Source organism: Harpia harpyja, chromosome 9 (genome assembly GCF_026419915.1).
Source record: "Harpia harpyja isolate bHarHar1 chromosome 9, bHarHar1 primary haplotype, whole genome shotgun sequence".
Lineage (NCBI taxonomy): Eukaryota > Metazoa > Chordata > Aves > Accipitriformes > Accipitridae > Harpia > Harpia harpyja.
This window is the reverse complement of record NC_068948.1, coordinates 40855169-40871441: the sequence shown is the minus strand read 5'-3', so window position 1 is coordinate 40871441 and position 16273 is coordinate 40855169. Positions and strand designations below refer to the sequence as shown.

Below are 16273 nucleotides of genomic sequence, written 5' to 3'. Positions count from 1 at the left end.
ACAGTATAATTCAACTGCTGCAGGTTTAATTTACAAAGTAATGATATAGTTTTCCTTCTCAAAGACTGCCATTTAGGATCACTAAGATGTTGAATAAAGTCTTTGCTGTCTTCTGGGACACATGCTGAAGGTTGATTGTTGTTGGAAGCTTCTCTAAGCAAGCCACATCTAAATACCATGTTTTGCAAAAGGGCCCATATTGTCTTGCATGTGAATTCAAGTTCCTTTACCAGTTTAATATCTGGGTCAGAGCGATTTGCTTACATTTGGAGTCCTTTTCCAAAATTAATGGTATGTGGGATTTAGAGTTGTAGATATAAGACAACCGGATAAACTGCTATTATCTGCTCTGCATCATGCACGTACCATCTACAGTTTTCCTGCTAAGCTTTGTTCGCATGTACAACCCACTTCTTCAGCAGTTGCACATTCAGCATACTAATGATATTATTCTTGGCCATCCTGTTAAACTCACAGTATAAGTTAAATGCACAGTAGGGGGCCCTGCTGGATTCTCAACAGTTTTTAGATGGCTACAGATTATAGCTGGCCAAGGGTGGAAGTTTTGATAAGCAGTCATGAAGTTGAGAGCTTTCTATTAAAATAGGATGTTGGCTAGTGCTGACTCTATCTCTGTCACTTCTCTGGTGTTAACTAGGTTACCCAAATGTACTATGCTTAGGGCTACAGCAGACCACCACTTGAAGCTCCAGTTAGTACTACATACAGCTGCCAAATTGCTTAGCTAAATTTCACACAGGGATCACACAGAACAACTGTGGTGGTTGATGTCCTGTTTGTTTCACATTGCCATTCAGGGAGGTACTTTTGGATTACTAATACCTTGTATGACTTGGGTGCTGACTGTTTCAGAGATTATTTATTTCATTGTATCCTGACAGGCAGTTGTTAGCTGAATCCTAAGCCTTCAGCACGTATGTTAAGTCTCTCTGATCTGGAAATTTGGGTGGCATAGTATCTGCTCCAGAGTCCCACCCAGAGCTAGGATCCTGCCCAAATTTATTTTGGTGCTTCTTGAAAGGAGAAAGACAGAAAGGAAGGAAATAAGAAAGAAACCCAAAACCACAACACAAATTTGCAAGTTAAACTTACTGACAGAACTGACCTGCAAAGTGCAAAACAATAACAGAGAATTATTATATTCACTCTTTCTCATAGTATTCCTCCAGGTACAGAATATCATATTTTCTTAATACAAGCCACTTTGGAGTGACAATCAATGAAAGACATTAAGTACAATAAAAATATTGGGTTTAGAATAAAAATGCGGTTCCTACCTATGGGCTTGTAAAGGAAAACTCAGCAGAGTCTTATGCTTCTTGTAGGTAAATTCTGAATTTTCATCCCCTTGTTCACAAGCCAGGCAGAATAAAAATATCCACCTACACTAAACCAAAGGGAGCCACTCGTAACCCAGACACAACCACAACAGACATTCTCAACAGTCCTTGGCTTAATAGAACACTGCTTTGTGGTTATACCCACCACTAGGATTTCATCTTGCAAGTTCTAGCACGTTTAATTTATTCCAGGTCATACATCAAATATAATATTAAAATTTAAGATGGCATTTGAGATTGAGACTTTCTTTTGCAGTGCGAGTGGAAAGAGCACAGCTGGGACTGCGGGTGCATAAGCATGTTAATACATAAACACAAACTTGTAGCCATCACTCAAGAAAAACAATTGGTCTTTAAGAGGGGAAAAAAGTTGTAAAAAGAATCAATTCCATTAAATAGCTCTATAAATCAATTCCACCAAAAATCAATGGGAAACTACATCCACAAGGTGCCAAGTAACTCCCACACATCAGGTGCAACTGTCCGTGACGGTGGCCATGCGGCAGCTCTGCCTGCTGGGGATTCAGCCAGCCAGGGGCGAGAACCCCTGCATTGCCCACACTGCCCTCCAGCTCCCTCCTACAGCGCATTCTGCCCTGCTCGCTCAGGGTGAGCTGCATGCTGAGGCCTCTGGGGAAAGCAACATCACTCACTTCCAAGGCTTGCATATCTGTATGATGGAGCCAAAACGGGAGCAGACTCGTGCTGCTCCTCACACAGGCCATGCAGACCCTTGCCACCAGACACAGAGGTGGGCAGTTCCTCTTAGAAGACAGCAGAGGAAAACTCATGTTACTTGTTAAAGCCAGGCATCCCACATGCATAGGTCTGAAATGAAGCGTGACTTTGGGATTTTTCAGCAGGCTTTGTGCCACATCAAGTGTCCCCAAAGGGGAGCTGACTTATGCGCAGACACAGGGAAGGTGGTAGAAGAACATTCGGGATGTGGGGAGCAACAGCCACCAGCATGCAGTAAGTCACATACTGGTTAAACAAATGACTTGTTTAAGCACAAATTCATGAGTTCCACATTGTGTCAGTCTTGACTGTTCAGTGACTCCCCAGTGACTGTGCCAGGCCACTGTCCTCTCACTTTCAAAGTGCAGCTCAGTTGCATTTTCACATTTATAAGCTGTGGATGCCCCTTCAACGACTGGAGAAACCCTTAGGGCTTTCATTTTGTGCTGGCAGCTCTCAGATGACTTTAGAAACAACCCCCCTGGGGCTTTTGTTCTGTGTGGCAGAGCAGAGGGCACGGAAGATTCTGGCTTTGTTAAAACCTGCAGAAAAATTCATGTCCTGTGTCTTCCCCTTCATGTGCTCCACTTGTGCTGTCATGTCTCTGGGCCTATTATAGACACACACTATTTAAGAAATTCAGACATAGCATTTTTGCAATGGAAAAACTTGATGAGTTGGCCTCTGCTATTCAGCACTAAGTACCAAAACCCCTTTTTTCCTGTTGTAACTGAACACCAAGCGTAACTGAGTTCAGTTATTCCACACAGGAACACTCGTGTCTGGTATTATTCACATATATTTAAATTAGAGAAAGACTGCATATGTATGTGTATAATAAATAATGATCAATTTAATGAGAAAGCTCGAGACTGTCCATGGCAGGGAATGAGAATATCTACTGCTTCTCTCCAAGGCTCTGTGACCCAACTGCAGGAGAGATCTGACCTGCAAATTGCATCTTAGCTGTTGGGCCTGATCTTAGCAATGAGCACCCTCAACCTACTGATTTCAGTAGGATTTGAGAGCATTTGGTATCAAAGCTTCCATCAGTCACAAGTTTCCTCTAGACATCAGGGCATGCAGTTCTGGAAAGCAAGACTTTGACACAGGCCGGAGGTTTGAGGTCAAGAACAAGTGGGAATTGTACAACTAGACGCTTCAGTCTAACCACTGGTATCTAGCAAGACAAAGCAACAACACATTCAAGTTTGTCTTTTTTGGAATATTCCTTAGAACTTTATCATATGACTCTTCTGCTCCAGAAGAATTAGTCGAACATTAAAAAGTATACTAAGGGAAGTGGAAGGACATCATCAGTAGAACAGCCAGAAGATTTTCCTGCAAGTCACAGTAGATGTTTCTCATTTTCCCTGTCCGTAAAAGCATCTGCAATGATACTTTCTTATTTACTGGGATATCAGTTTCATACAAGTCAGGAAAAAAAAGATTTGTGCCAAGTGGCCTTCAAGTATTATAATAGGAAGGATGTTTGCAGAGTTTTGAAACACAGATCTTATTCTAAAGAGAGTCTTCATACACAAACAGATGCTACACCAACACTTGCATGGATGTAACCCTAGACTATTCAGTCACTCTCTGAAGTTCTGGAGTAGCTTACAGTGAAGAAAATACTGTTATATTTATGAAGGACAGCCCAAAAAATCGTGCGAAGTATGTGTGGAAAGAGACAGAGAAAACAGATAGGAATAGGCACAGCCCAGAGAATGAAGAGATTACAGTGATATAGCAAATATGTAGAAATGGTTGGAAAAAGCAAGTATGTGCACAACTGAGGATTCTGGAGGAAGCAAAGAATCCAACAGGTTAGACAACCAAAGCATAAATTGAAATAAGCAGACACTATGGACTAAAAGTTGAAGCCAGCACAGGGATCTGAAGTGTCAAGTTGCATTTAATGACTGTCATGGTTAAAATCATACACCAAATTGCATATAGACGAATGAGATGAATTGAAAGATTAGTCTATGGAAATAGAGAGAGGATTGTAAGGAATTTTTTTTTTTTAAATCCTGCTCCTAAACTCTTCTGTACTCAAGGATAAAAATCTTAAATCCCATTTCCTGCTACTATAGGCCTAAAAAGTTAACACCATATTTCATAGCGGTTAACATTAAACAGGATTACTGTGCTGACTTGTTCTTAAAGAGCAAATACATTCTAAAAACTAGATTGGAAAGGAGGTAGATTTCTTTCTGCCAAATCCTCTGAGAAGCAGCAGGAAGGAGAAAACATTTTTCTCTAAGACTTCTGGGGATGAACAAAATTAAAAAGTCTGTTGCCCTCAGTAGAATGGATGTACTCTTCCAGTTGGACTTTTTTTGGTCAGTCATTCACTGTAGAGACTCATTTCATATGAATAATCGTGCTCTTCTTTCCTACTCAAGATGAAGTGCTTACGCTCTTTTCAATGAAAGCAAAAGAAATGCTTTGTTTATCCCTTAAACATTAAGTTTTTAAAATAAGTCAGAAAGGTCTCATGAAGAAGATCCAATGACCCATAACTTTTTAATGCCAGCCAATGAACTGCCTCCTAAGAAAAAGAAAGATTCAAACCCCTACCCAAGCAGGCATCCCAGCCAGAGCCTTCTCTGACACGGTAGTACCGCAGTCTATCTGGGACTTCACTTTGTCAAAGCCTTTTACGCAGAGAGTACCTAGGCAGTGAGCGTGTGACACACATCCAGCAAGACTGGTAATATCTTGCCTGTTTTCTCTTGAGCCTCTGAACTGTGACCTCAGAGCAAATTAATCTGAGAAGAAAATACATTAATCAGGCATTCACTCAGCCAGGCTCAGGATTTTTAAACCAGGGATCTGAATCAGCTCTATCACCTCCCACTTCTTTCCTGATACAATTAGTCAGCATCTGCCCCGGCAGCCAACCCGCTGCCTCTCAGAGGGGGGGAACAAGCAGCTGCAACTCCCTTGCCCACTGCCTACTTCCTAACAGGCTGCAGAAAAGCAGAGAATAGCTTACTGAACTCTGCCTGGTGAAGGTTAGCATCCCTTCCCTACGCTCACGGGAAGGAGAGGAGCTGAGAACAGCTACCACTTACAGCCTCTTTGATTCCCTGCTCCAGCCCAAGTGCAGGTTCAGACGTGTTCCAGCCACACCTCTCCCCACCTTGGGCCAAGGCCATGCCAGCTCCACACACCTGTTGGAGGCTTCCCCACATTTTAAGGGAATCCCCAGAAGGGGATTTGCAGGTGCTCTGCTCCCTTCAAAGAGTTCAGGCAACAAATCAGCCTGGGAAATTGGACCCATAGTATTCGATGTGGCCCTCTGACCTTTTCTGAAATGTTCTCAGCCCACCAGGCTGGCAGGACTGAACTTTATAGCTAAGCGTTTTGAAAGAAGCATGTGCTTTTAAAATCCAGTTGAATTTTTGCTAGGAAAACTTTACAAAGGCATCACTAGCGTATCCACAGGAGTTTTGCAATTCGAGGTTACAGGTGATTACAGCAAATAAACAGGCATGCAAGTCAGGGTCGGAAGCGGGCTTTTACTTAAAGCCCGCCTCACCAGGCACTTGAAAAATAAACAAACCCCCCCAAGCAGTTCTGTTTTACCCAACAGCTAGAAGGCTCCAGCCCCACTCCTCAGGCTGGATTGTGCAAGCTCCTACTCCGGCAGTCACACTGAGTTCAAGCAAAGTGCCTGAGTAAGCATTTGCAGAATCTGACCCCCCCAGTCAGTTATCTATACTGCACCTATTTGTGCCTTGCATTGCAAGCTCTTTAGCCAGGGACATGGTCTGGAAGTATATTGTCAGCTGCAGTGTGCTTTATCTCCATTTATGGCATTAAATCTAATTTTTGGTGCCAAGTGCAGCATTACCCTTACAATGACATCTATTAGAGACAGTTTCCCCTGAAGACTGTGATCTGACCAACAACCAGTTTGCACTGTTCATTTTTTTATTTTATTGCAAAACCACCATGTTCATACTATGTCTTCGCTTCTTTAATTTCAAGCATTTTGTTAAAAAATAGTAAGATAGGCACTGAATTGTGGAAATCCCACACCCTGGCATTACACTGACTTCACTCGAGATGCTGCTATCCTTTCTTCCCTAAAGATTTAAAAAACTGGGAACCGAAAACAAAATTAAAGCAACAAACTCGATTGATTAGTCTCCAGTAACGTGTAAGTTTAGTAGAGGCAGACTTGCTTTCCCCGTGCCAGTGCAAGCATTCCTGATGGGCACCCAGCCCCTTCTCCCCACCCAAGGCACAGAAGAGGGAGGGGTGGGACAGCAGCATGGCACAGCATGGAGCAGTTCTTATGGAAAAAAAATCTGCAAGTTCCCCTGAAATGCTGCATCCTGCATGCCACAAAGGACAGCTGCTACCTTCTCACTTACAAAAACGTGACCCCAGCCAGTCAATCTACAGAGCTAACGCTGTCAGATACCCTCCCACTCACCACTTTTGATGGTCAAAGCCATTGTAATGAAGCAGCTTCCCCTCCACCTCAAAAGGGGATGTGCTTTGTTTGCTTTTGCTCCAAGAAGGCTTAGGGGGTGTGCTTTGGGGCTGGGGGGTTTTTTTGCTTTTTGGTGAGGGTACAATCCAAGCTGTTTTAGACAGACACAGAGGTAGCATGGGTCCATGTGTAACCACGGAGGAAGCGAGCACAAATAGGAAAATATTCTGAATAATGGCAGAGTAGATGCACATGGAAACTTGCTTGGACTCACCTGGACTCCTTTCCCCCTTTCTTGTCCAACCAGTTCAAGGATGGGGGACATCCCAAGCCTCTGGCGTATGGTATTAGATGCTCTGGGTATTAAGTAGAAAACTACTGATAAGTCTTTTGAAACGGTACTGCTGGTGTCATGTAGCCCAGGTCTCATTTCATATGAACTCTCAAAATTTGGAAGGGAGAGGGAGATTTTGTTTATTTATTACAAGTGAAAGAGAGAAACTGGGGTGCTTAATCAGTCATTTGCGTCTACTGGGAGTGGAAGCTGATTTGTCTGGCTATGGCCATGGCTTCTGTTCTGTTATGGAAGAATCCTTGTGCGGCTTTCAGAAAGTCATATAAACATCTCGAAAAATGTTACATGAAGATGCCAGAGACACAGCTGTAAGTCACAGATTACTAATTATGAAAGCATTTTGAGATCCTTGGGTGGAAAGGATCTCTTTGCTGGATAGGCAAATATTCTAATTCCATATTCCAGTGATCACTGTTCCAGCAGGACCCTTAACATATATTTTCCTTTCATGACTGTCCTCTATTGCTAGTTACACCTCCATGCAGCTTTTAAATAACAGCATGATTTCCAGTACTACAGCACTATCAAATGTACTAGTTTTCTCTGCATTTGGTTCCACTTGCAAGACACTGAATTATTAGTACAGCATTCAGCTTGAAATCCTCTTGCACAATTAACAGGGTGAAATATTAGACAATAGTGGCTACTATTGTTATTTACTGTTCATTAAATGCTAATGGAAATTCAGCCCATCTTCAAAACATCATGCCCTTACGCAGCTAGAGATAGAGAGGTACAGACAGATTAAATGATTTTTCCAGAATCAAACAACAAATCAGTGGCAAACAAATTCTCATACTCAAGTCTTTGTTTTAGCCACCAAAATAGAGATTGTCAGAATGAAGATAATGGCTTATAGTCCTCTCTCCGCACTCAGGTCATTTTTTTCATCACTCAGGAGCTAAGGAATATCACTACGGCAATTAAACCCATCACTTAAAAGTAGCAACCAGAAACTGGGAGACCCAGCACAACTGGGATAAGCCAGCTGACTACAACTACTAAAAAGAGGTCCACACTTGGGGAAATGCTCAAGACATTCCTTCTCCAGACACACCACCCATAATAACAGGCCAACAGTCTCAAACACCTCTGCATCTGGGATGGATATGCAGAACCGCATACATTAAAATACTTTTCTTGGAGTTCGCTTAAGAATGCTGCCAGCTTGTAAACAGCAGAGTCAGTTTTGCTGCCAACACAATTTTTACCTAGAGCAAACGGAAGTGCTTTTCCAAGAATTTCCAAGACTGTTGCGTCACACGGTGCACTGGCACTGCACCATGCAACCCAGGGAGGAAAGACAAAAAAGTACAAGCTGCTGCTCCGCACATCCTGAAGGGGATTATTTAGAGGCATTTATTTATTCCCAGGAAGAGACTGGCAGTGCAAAACAGACCTTCCAAAAAACCCCAGTGTTCACTGTGGGGGAATATAGTCTTGTTAATATTTTCAGTGCTGCACCAAAAAGTGAATAATTTTTATAGCTGGCATGTTTCAATTTTCATTACAATTTTGAAAGCCTTGTTTGATAAACTACAGTGGAGACTAAGAAATGTAGCATTTCTGGAGGACTGGAGGGCAAACATCTCTATTCTTCCTCCCCCGCCATGGGTTTTGCATAATACTAAAGCGTTAGTCCTTTGGCAACTTTACCATTTTGAAGCTTTATTAGAATTATGTGTATGATGACAGCAGTTACAGGCCCTTGCTAAGGTCAGGGTCCCGTTGTGCAAACTTTTAAATATGATGAGCATTTATAAGATAAATATACAAGACAAACCAAGGACATTGTATTCTCCATACTTTAAAGATGAAGAAAACTTAAGTTGCTTAACTTCCTTCATGACCATAGCATGGAAAATTTAAATCAGTGATAGAAACTGAACCCAGCTCACCCAGAAGAATTAAATGCGTGCATACATTCAACCACTGCACCAATTTATAACGCTAAGTACTTATAACTAAGTTTTCTGGGTAAAACTTTTTGAGTAGTAAGTTACATTACTTTTAAAACACTCTCAGCCAAACATCAGTCTGCTGACATCTGAAGAATTACAAGACAACTCTCACTCTCATGCCAAAATTCCTTTTATTGAGTATTTTGGTACTACGGTTCTGGCTATGTACACTTCATAGATGTGCACGCACATCTATATTTTTTAGCAGATTCCCTGCCATCTACAACTTTGGTAGATATTTTTCCTGCCTAGAAGGACATCCACATTTTTCTTTGAAGACTGGGCATAATCATGTCACTAATATCACATTATCAAAGAGCATTTGAACTGCCTAGAAAATGAACAAAGAGCCTTTTTCAAGGACTCGAGAAGTTTGATGCAAAAAGTTCCACATGAGGACCATTCTGAATACTTTGTAAGGGTAAACAGAAACTAGGAATAACAAAGCACCTCACCCTTCCAGGGGTAGTGGAAACAACATTAAATAAAAACAGCACAAGTTCAAGTCTCACTATACACTGGCATAATTTCAAACCTTCTTTTAAATAGGTCTTGTTTAAAAAAAAGTTGATCTTCAATGTATGTGTTTGCTAGTGAAGTTTTGAGGAAAGTAGGAAAATCAATCCCTAAACAGAGAAAGCCACTGCTTTATTGTTTCATCCTGTCCTGGGCAGTTAACTAACCTTTTGCATCAGGACCCTCTTGTAAAGGGACAGAGAGGATGGTTTTCTCAGTGTTGGTTCAATAACTAGTTCTTTCAGACTGGAGAAAGCAATTGAGATTTGAGGAAGGGCAGAAAGGCAGGAAAGCTTACTACCCTCCAAATTAAAACTAGGTGTCAGAGACTAATATCTCCTAATTCTAAACTCATAAAAGAGCAGCATAACTAGAAAATAATCAATTCCCTTTTGCACAAAGAACATTTCCTTTGCTTTGCATTTAAAATGGAGCTGAATAAGAATCACAGAATAAGTCATATAGGAAGGGACCTCAGGAGGTCATCAGAAAATATTTTGATAAGAAAATATTTTCCAAATATTTTTATTTAACACTTCAAAATACTCAGGTTTAGCATTTTAAAGTTATTTTTAGTTGCACATCAACAGGTTTTAATAGGTACAAACCAGTGAGATCCAGTCTTTCCACTGGAGAGTAACTACCACGTAGACAAACTAACAAGCTTGAAAATAAGGTTTCTTGTTGGCTGATTTCAATTCTCAGTTAAAATTGGCAATGCCAATTACTCTATTCTGTTCTTTATCGGACAAGAGAAAAGATTTCCAAACTGTCAAACTGGCTGCTGGCATCTTGACAGCAGATGGAAATGCAGTAAGTGGAGTCCTACATGGCAGTGTCTTTATATGACTCCTGGAAAACTGAATCCACACCCTGAATGGTTCTTTATACAACGGAAAATGAGCACATATTTAGGGGAAGGAATCTGCTGTACACCCCTGTCATCTTAAATAAGCCCAGGAATGAATGGGACTAGCCCAGCATGTAGGGTTGTTTGCCACATGAGGCCTCTTCCCCAGTCAGTCCGTCATGTACCTCTTTTAAAACTCATGGCAAAAGACCGATTTGAAGACAATTTTATCTTGCGTACTATTTGGTTCAGTGGGGGAAGGGAGCAGATAGGGCAAACTGATATATTATTGAAAGCTACCCCCTCTTCCTTTACCCAAGAGACTGAAGGACAGCGAATGCCTCAGGCCAGCGTACTGACATGAAATGCTTTCTACCTCCCATCCAGAACCTGGGTGAGGACAACATTGGCAAGGTTTTCCATCCGGTATCTAAAGCTGAAAGAATGAGAGGGAGTTGTTCCTAGTGCCTGCATAGATCTCTCAGAACATTTAGCAACAGAAGGAAGAAGTACACCCTGTTTTCAGGGCCGTTTTTACTGGGAGAGCAGCCCCTGACAACAGTTTTGAGCAGGAAACTCCTTGCCCTTCTCTAAACTCTTCTTATTGCCAGGTGAAGACTAGGACCCTGCCTCTCCCAGCTTAGCTGTCAGTGCATGTGTCTTCTGACGCTTTCTACAGGAGAGCTCAGCAGTTTGTCTTTTCTACATTAGCAAAAGACCCAGTGCTGAAGGAAGTTTCCCACATAGGTCCATTTCCAAATACTTGCTTGAGGTTTTCAGTTTAAAAGATCACTCTTTAGCCCCTTCAAATCCGCGGTGTGCACATCAGAAAATGTGATATAGTACATATGTAATCCTGGATAAACTAGATTCCCCACCCCTTTCCATTAAGTAAAATCAGTAACTAGAACCCCTGTTTAGGATTTGTGATTACAAGGATCACCCTCCGCCCTGCCCTGGTCAAACAATACGGGCTCTAGGAAAGCATGAGAGCCGTCATTTCAATAATGCAAAACCCTGTTGCTTCCACTCCAGAACAGCTGACTTGAAGTGCATGCTAGGCTGTGCTTATTAACAAAATGAGAAATCTGATATATAGAAAGAAAACACTATGTGAGGATTAATCCTGGATTGCAGTTTGTGGCCAGCACTGGGCCGTCATCCAAACACAGATGAAAAAGAACAAAATTTCTCCCACCTGTCACTTACAGCAGGTACAGCTATTGCACTGTTGTTGTCTCCTCCTTACAGCTATTGTAACAACCCATTTTATATCGGCTTAAAATTCAGGATTGACCTCACTGTTTCATTTCTTCCTTGTTTTGTGGGAGCCAGCACTGGAGGGTGAATTTTCTTTCCAGGAATTACAAACAAGAAGCATGAGTAACTTACAAGTTTGGACAGCTAGCTTGTAATACGCATACACTTCAAGGAAAGAAACCCAGCTTAAAATTGGCATCCTGTTGGAACCTGGAGATGCTAACTGAACAAGAAAATACAACTCTCAGGAACACTTTTTTTTTACATTGTTTCTGCTGCTTTTGAGAGAAGTAAGCACACTGTCACCGCCGATTAAAAAAGACCTGAACAAACCAATGCAGTTGCTTTGCCAATGAGCTACTGCGCAGCAGAGTGAAATTTCTATTGCAATGCATTGTCCTTGCTCCCGACACTACAGCAAGATAAAAACCAGTTTAAGCAGCCCAGTGGTTTAATGACTGGTGTTCGATCCACACCAAGCCAAAGGAGAAGTCATCTTTATTTTTTAAAATATATTCTCCTGCTTATGGTTGGGTCGACACTCTGTTGTTGCAGTCCCACAGCTGAGCCCTGTTAATTTTTCTCCAAGCCCAGCAGGGTAGGCATGTCCGCTGATGCTGAAATGGTCCCCCTTCCCATTGAGCTTCACCTGTCACAATACAGCCAGTATAATGGCTGTGTCACAAATGTGATTCTGCTTTCTCCCACTCCAAGACCACATTTGCTGCTGCGCTGAAATGCTGCTTTGTGGCACCGTTCTCCCCCGGATGTTGTCAGAAACTGCAGTTTTGTTCGTACACTTTATCAGTCAGATTTGGTTAGGGGATGGGGAAACTTGGTTTTCTGTAGAGAAGACATGACAACCTCATCATACCAATACCTCTGCCTATCAGGCTACAATATGTCCATCAGACTGGATGAGACAGTAAATGCTACAGTCAGCACAAACAGGAGTTCTGATACGAAGGCAAATGCACCTCGGTTTTCAAACATTATCCTGTTTCCCTACATCTATCACCAAAGACAGTAGCAGGAGCTCAAAGAATAGCCACGTACAAGGTCAAAGGAATGCACAACATAGAGTTTATGTTTGACAGTTCTTAATTACTATGGGCTGTAAAGACGCTAGAAAACAAGAACTCTCATTGCAAGATCTGCTGTTCACAACTTCAAATTTCATGCTGTGACCACCAATTTGGGGCTGCAGTGGGTGTTTTAGGGAGTTTCAGTCCATTACACAGCCAAACTGATTAGCATTAGGTTGTGTTCTAGTTGTTTTAAATGACTAATCAAAATAAATTGAACATGTACTCTCCTGGAATAAGGCCTCTCACCTTCTCTTTCTCTCCTCTCTCCCCCCACCCCTTGTCACACATTGGCTTCTGCCAAACAATTCAGCACTGACACTCCAGTGTATCACGTGATACCAAGTGCTTCAAGCATCTTGCGATACTTATTACTATCTACACATCCATAAGTCATTCCGCCCAGCAACGTATGTGAATACTAACGTGAGCTATTTCTTTATGCATTAAAGATTTAGAGCTCTCCCAGATCCTTGGAAGAAGCTTTTCCCCCAAACGCTGAAAAATCGTCCCTTTTATGTATGTGCATCTCATCTGCATTTCACGTAGATTAGGAAGCATGACATAAGAAAAACCTTCTATATCCTCAGATTCTCCCATTCCTCCTGCTTACACCCCCGCGGCCAAGCAAGTCTGCCGCGATTAAGCAACGGATTTTAGATGCGAAAGAACAAGACACTTCTGCGGGGTTTCCTTACCCGTGTTAGAATGGAAAGTAACAAATGTAAGAGGTTGCTTATTCTTAATGCTGATCTCCTCCAGAGCTAAAATGATATGTCAGTAGCAGGTGGCAAGTTTGAAGACCCCCCTCCCCTCCTTTTTTTTTTTTAAATAAATATAACAAAGGGCACACAGATTTGACCTAATGGGTCAACCATCAAAAGTTAAACTGATTTAAATAATTAGACCTAGAATGTCAGGCACCACTGCAAATAATTGCTCCTAATGCTTTTAGGATTAGATTGCTAATGAAAAGGCGCAAAAAGGAGGCCACTTGCAGTTGTGGAAATAAGTCAATTTTCTTTCCATATGTCATTTTCTCCGTGTAGATTTGCTGTGAAATCCTAAGGAGTCATTTGCAGCTTTCTCTCCAGAGCTGCTGTAGTATATACAATAGTTCTGAGTCATAAAAAATAGTAATAAGTCATCTTGAAATACTAGTTGTTTATACACTGTATTTATCAAGCACAGCAAACATCTGCTCATAGTTCTGACATTTTCCAATGAAAGTGACTATTGCATATTGTTTTCCCCTTTAATTTGTGGAAAAACATGGGAGCCATTCAAATATAAACAGCATTCCGCAATAAATTTAAACCAGTTTCGGTCAAAGGACAGCGTATTAGCAGAATGTTAATTTTGATGCTCTTCTTCACGGGTTTCTGTCTGCTCTCTCAGATTTATTCTAACAGCTAAGTAGCATGCAGGGCGATTTCGGCAACCGTCTGCTAAAACACTTGGTTTCATATATAATTCATTAATTTGATGTCAAGGTATACACCCGCCCCGCTCGCAGATCCTGAACGCGAAGTTACCCGCCTCTCGAAGCGCCGAGGCAGCCCGAGTTTTCGAAGGCTGCGGATTTCGCCGCAGAAAGTTTCGAGCCACCAAATCCCCGGGTGTCAACACGCCGGGAAGCAGCGCCCGGGCGGCGGCGGGGCCGGGCGCGGTGGCCAGCGGCCGCGAAGCGCCCCGGAGGAGCGCGGCTGGCGGCCGCGATAACGGGGAAGCGCGGGGGGCGCGCCGAGAGCCGCCCGCTCGCCGCGGTGCCCACTTCCACCTGGGACCAGTCCAAGCAGAAGTCAATAATTGACTTCTCCCGCCGGCTCTCGCCCCATACAAAAGGGGCCGGGAGCGGGCCGGGCGCTTGCGGGCACCGCGGCCGCCCTGCGCGCCCGCGGGGCTCCCCGGGCCGCGCACCGCGCAGGGGGCCGCGCACGCAGCCTGCCCCCACCCCCACTCCCCCCGCCGGCTTGGCTTTGCTTTTAAATGCGACCAGAAAAAAAACAAAAACAAAACCAAAAAAAAAAAAGCCCGGCTCCCCCCGCCGCCGAGCTGGCACCGGCACCGCCGCGCCTGGGGATGTAGAGCCCGGCCCGGCCCGGCCCGTCTCCGCGGCGCTCCGCGGCCCCGTTCGCCCGGGACCGGGCAGCCGCGGGCAGCGATCAGCCCTCCCGGCCCCCTGAATTACAGTGTTACGCGCCTCGGCAACAATATTGCCAGGCTGGACGTGCGATTTAATTTTTTTTTTTTTTTTTTTTTTTTAAAGTGGGTGGACAGCTCTGCGCCTGGCTGGCGGGGCCGGGGAAGCGCGCATTTCCTCCGGGGGCACAAAGCCGGGCGGGCAGGGTCCTGCGAGCCCCCGGCCGCGGGAGGGTGCGCGATCCTGCGCTCCGTCCATTGCGTCCGAGACGGTGCCGTAACAAAAGCCAGAGACCCGCAGCGACGGGCAGAGCGAGCGGAGCCGGCGGGTCCTTCCCTCCGCGATCCCGAACGGCCGAGGGGGGCGGCGGGGAAGGGGGGAGCCAGGGCAAAAGTTCACCGCGGTCCCGGTAGGGCAGGGGCTGCTCGGTGGGGCAGGGGCCGGCGCTGGGGTTGGGGGATGCCGGCCTGGCTCGTCGCCTTGCAGCCCTGCGGATGGAGCGCGGGGGGGAAGGAGGCGATGCAAGTCCCGGGAGCCCCTTCCCTGCCCTCTCCTCCACAATGCGGCCGGATCCCAGCACAAACACGCTCCCCGGCACCCCGAGGCTCCGCTCCCTCCTTTCGGGAAAAACAACAAAAAAAAAAACCAAAACAAAAAAAACCCACCCAAAAATACGGCTCACTTGCAGGGGGCGAGTGGGGATGGGGAGAAGGCTGCTCCTCCGGGCTGCTTGCCCGCCCCGCCGGTCACCCCCACGCCGGCCGGCCCCGGCGGGCAGCAGCTGCGGCCCCCCGCCCCGATCCCACCGCCGCCGGGGAAGGGGCAGCGCACACCCGTGCGCACACACACACACACGCACACGCACACACGCACACAAATGGCACGGGAGGAGGGGGAAAGTTTCCAACCGCTTCAACCGAATAGCCAACATTTGCAATCCCCGGACAGGCACGGTGGCGAATACACCGTACGCACGCCCCGGCCCCGAAAGCAACGGGGCAGCGCGCCGGGCGAGCGAGGGGAGGGGGCCCGGGGCAGGGAGAGAGGGGGGCAAGAGGGAAAAGAAAACCATCTGGATTTTTTTCAATGGAACTACCGCTGGTGCCGGGCACGGCTGCTGCAGGGCAGGGAACAAGGGGACACCCCCGCCACCCCGGCGACTCTCCCGAGTGGACCCGTGCGGATGGGCAAATAACCGGGGTTGCAAATAAAGAGCGGGGGAGTGGGGCTGGGCTGCACCGCGGAGCCCGGCAGCGCCCGGCCGCCCGAGCGGGACGCGCGGCCCCGCGCCCCCGCCCGCGCCCGCGCCCCGCTCCGCGTTACCTTCTTATTGCATCTGGAGCAGCAGCTTTTCTTCCCCTTCCCCTCTCCTCCTCCTCCTCCTCTCCCTCTCCTGTCCTCTCGGTTTATACCAGCCTGTTCCTCATCTCACAGCCTTCCTCCCAGCGCCATCTTGCAAGCTTGTGACGTTGGGAGCCGCTCACCCCTGACCCACATTTGAATAGAAGCCAAAATGAAAAAAAGAAGAGGAGAGAGAGAGAGAGAGGAGAGAAA

General features: G+C 45.2%; 1 protein-coding gene and 1 long non-coding RNA gene across 2 annotated transcripts in view; one reads left to right on the top strand and one right to left on the bottom strand.

The window, feature by feature from the left end:
- Positions 1–16169, bottom strand: part of HIC2 (HIC ZBTB transcriptional repressor 2) — a 74906-nt gene extending 58737 nt beyond the window's left edge. The window contains exon 1 of the mRNA XM_052795690.1: positions 16043–16169. The gene's annotated coding sequence lies outside the window, so the exon portion shown is untranslated. The remainder of the gene's footprint in view (positions 1–16042) is intronic.
- Positions 1–16273, top strand: part of LOC128145502 (uncharacterized) — a 188940-nt gene that overhangs the window by 133298 nt on the left and 39369 nt on the right. The gene's annotated exons all lie outside the window — the stretch shown is intronic.